Here is a 4,001-nt window from a genome sequence, read left to right on the forward strand (position 1 = left end):
GGGTAGTTTTTGAGGATGCCATTCTGAACAAGACTAAAGAGCTTCAAGGCATGGTGGTACTAAGTCATGAATGCAGTGCTATCATTCAGAAGAAGTCCATACCAAGAAAGTTGACTGATCCAGGGAGTTTCACACTCCCTTGTGCCATTGGACCTCTACTATTCTCTGGATGTCTTTGTGATCTGGGAGCTTCTGTTAGCTTGATGCCATTCTCCATAGCAAAGAAGCTGGGCTTTAGAGTCTTCAAACCAGCAAGGATCTCTCTTATCCTTGCAGATAGATCAGTTAGATTGCCTGTTGGTATGTTGGAAGATCTACCTGTCAAGATTGGTGGTTTTAAGGTTCCAACTGATTTTGTTGTGCTGGAAATGGATGAGGAACCAGTTGATCCTCTTATCTTAGGTAGGCCATTCCTGGCGACAGCAAGAGCTATTATTGACGTGAGAGGTGGGATAATAGAGCTTCAACTTGGGTCTGAGAAGCTCAAGTTTGATGTGAATGAGATGATGAAGAAACCCACCATTGAGGGTCTATGCTTCTATGTGGAAACAATGGATCAGTTGGCTGATGAGTTGCTTGAGGAACTGAACACTGAGGACCCTCTTCAAGCTGCTCTAACTCAAGAACAAGGAGACAATGGGCTCTTAGCAGAAGCAAGTGAAGGGTACAAGTTGTATTTGGACAATGCTAGAGAGCTTGGTCCTGAAACAAGGTTTTTGGAACTGGAACAAAGTGGGTCTGAGGTCTTGGCTATCAAAGGAGCAGACATGAGCCAATGCAGCTTGGACAAGGATTGGAATGAGGCTGATGCACCCCCTGTTGAGCTCAAGCCTCTACCAACAGGGCAGGTATGTATTCTTGGGCTTAAAGTCCACATATCCAGTAATCATCAATGATAGTTTATTAGAGCATCAAGAGAGTGCATTGCTTAGTGAGATAAGAAAGTTCAGGAGAGCCATAGGATACTCTTTGGCTGATATTAGAGGGATCTCTCCTGACATTTGCACCCACAGGATACACCTAGAGGACCAATCTATGTCCTCTATTGAGCATCAACGACGTCTTAACCCAAACCTTAAGGAGGTGGTTAAGAAGGAGATACTCAAGCTTCTTGAGGCAGGGATAATTTACCCAATCTCTGACTCAAGATGGGTATCTCCTGTTCATGTTGTGCCCAAGAAGGGTGGGATCACAGTGGTTAAAAACGAGAAGGATGAGCTGATAGCTACTAGGACTGTAACAGGACACATAATGTGTATAAACTATAGAAAGCTCAATGCAGCCTCTAGAAAGGATCATTTTCCTTTACCTTTCATTGATCAGATGCTAGAGGGGCTTGCAAACCACCCCTTCTTTTGTTTTCTCGATGGGTACTCTGGATTCTTTCAAATCCCAATAGATCTAAGAGATCAAGAGAAAACAACATTCACTTGCCCTTATGGCACATTTGCATACAGGTGAATGCCTTTTGGTCTCTGTAATGCCCCTGCCACATTTCAACGTTGCATGATGCATATATTCTCTGACATAATTGAAGAGAAGGTGGAGGTGTTCATGGATGATTTTAGTGTCTATGGCTCCTCCTTCTCGGATTGTCTCTCTAATTTGTCACAGGTCTTGGAGAGATGTGAGCAGCATAACTTGGTGTTGAATTGGGAGAAATGGCACTTCATGGTGCAGGAAGGAATCGTACTTGGGCATAAGATATCTGAGAAGGGCATAGAGGTTGACAGAGCAAAGGTGGAAGTGATGGTGAATCTGCAAACTCCCACTTCAGTCAAAGGGATAAGGAGTTTCCTTGGGCATGTAGGGTTTTACAGAAGATTTATCAAAGACTTCTCAAGAATAGCCAGGCCCTTGACAAGGCTGTTGTGTAAAAAAGTTGATTTCATCTTTGATGCTGAGTGTGAAGAGGTCGTCAAGATGATCAAGGATGCATTAGTCAGTGCACCAATTGTCCAAGCCCCAGACTGGTCTCTTCCTTTTGAGGTTATGACAGATGCATCTGATTTTGCAGTTGGGGCTGTACTTGGCCAGAGGAAAGATAAGAAGCTCCATGTCATCTACTATGCCAGTAGAACACTTGACTCTGCCCAAGAGAAGTATGCTACCACTGAGAAGGAAATGCTGGCAATAGTCTTTGCTTTTGATAAATTCAGAAGCTACCTGGTGGGATCAAAAGTCATTGTATATACTGATCATGCAGCCCTCAGGTATCTGATGACCAAGAAAGATGCTAAGCTAAGACTATTGAGATGGGTTCTTCTACTTCAAGAGTTTGATATGGAAGTACAAGATAAAAAGGGTATAGAGAATGGAGCTGCAGACCATCTCTCTAGGTTGAGAATAGACTCTGAAGTCCCTCTTAATGACAGTCTTCCTGAGGAATCACTGATGGTGCTCCATTCTTATTTGGAGTTTGAAGAAGTGGATAGCATCCAAGAAAAGAGAATGCCCTGGTTTGCTGATATTGTGAACTTTCTTGCTTGTGGAGTGGAACCACCTGAACTTGATGCTTACCACAGGAAGAAGTTCTTCATAGATGTCCAAAGATACCATTGAGATGAGCCCTACTTGTATGTTCTGAACAAAGATCAGCTGTATAGAAGGTGTCTTGCTGAGGAGGAGATGCAACCTGTGTTGCAAGAGTGTCATGGTTCAGCTTTTGGAGGTCACATGGGAGCATTCAAGACTGTGGCCAAGGTTCTTCAGAGTGGGTTTTGGTGGCCCTCAATGTTCAAAGATGCTCAGCTAGTTGTTTCAGCATGTGATGCCTGTCAGAGGCATGGGAACATTTCAAAGAGGAGTGGGATGCCTCAAAATCCAATTCTAGAGGTTGAGATCTTTGATTGCTGGGGAGTTGACTTCATGGGGCCCTTCATTTCATCTTATGGGAATCAGTATATACTAGTTGCTGTGGACTATGTGTCCAAGTGGGTTGAGGCTATTGCTTCCCCTACCAATGATTCCAAGGTAGTAGTGAAGTTGTTCAAGAGCATTATCTTCCCAAGATTTGGAGTATCCAGGGTAGTCATTTCTGATGGAGGATCTCATTTTGTGAACAAGACTTTGGTAGGATTGCTGAGAAAGCATGGAGTGAAACACAAGGTAGCTACTCCTTATCATCCTCAAACTAGTGGCCAGGTTGAAGTATCTAATAGACAGATTAAGGCCATTCTTGAGAGGACTGTTAGCTCAAGCAGAAAAGATTGGAGCAAAAGGCTAGATGATGCATTGTGGGCTTATAGAACTGCCTTTAAAACTCCAATTGGGACATCACCTTTCAATCTGCTATATGGGAAGAGCTGCCACCTTCCTGTTGAGCTGGAGTACAAGGCTTTGTGGCTGTGAAGTTGCTAAACTTTGATATCAAGACAGCTCAAGAGAAAAGGGTCAATTAACTCCATGAACTTGAAGAGATTAGGCTTGGGGCTTTTGAGAGCTCAAAGATCTATAAGGAGAAGACCAAGGCTCTGCATGATCAAAAGATTCTGAAAAGGGAGTTCAAGGATGGTGATCTGGTGTTTCTGTTCAACTCTAGGCTTAAGTTGTTTCCAGGAAAACTTAAGTCTAGATGGTCTGGTCCATTTAAAGTTCTTGAGGTCAGGCCATATGGAGCTGTTGTGTTAGAAGGCAAGAATGGTCAAGAGTTTGTGGTAAATGGCCAAAGAATCAAGAACTACCTGGTCTCACAAAGGAAGGAGGAAGCTACATCAGTTCCCCTTCTTGATCCACCACCAGCCTGTTAAACAGGTTTCCAAAGTCAAACTTAGAGACTTTAAAGAAAGTGCTCTTGGGAGACACCCCAAGCTTATCTTTTGTAAATATGCTTTTAATCTTTTGATCTCTTCCTTTTTTTATGTTTTAGGATGTTTTGATGGGTTTGTTTAGTGTCTACAGGTTACAGGTTTGAGTTTGAACCCTTGGAAAGTGAATGCAAGATGAAAAGGAATGAAGGAGTGGGCAAAAGCTTATGCTCGGTTTTAAGCATGGTCACCGGC

Source organism: Eutrema salsugineum, unplaced genomic scaffold (genome assembly GCF_000478725.1).
Source record: "Eutrema salsugineum unplaced genomic scaffold, Eutsalg1_0 scaffold_21, whole genome shotgun sequence".
Classification (NCBI taxonomy): Eukaryota; Viridiplantae; Streptophyta; class Magnoliopsida; order Brassicales; family Brassicaceae; genus Eutrema; species Eutrema salsugineum.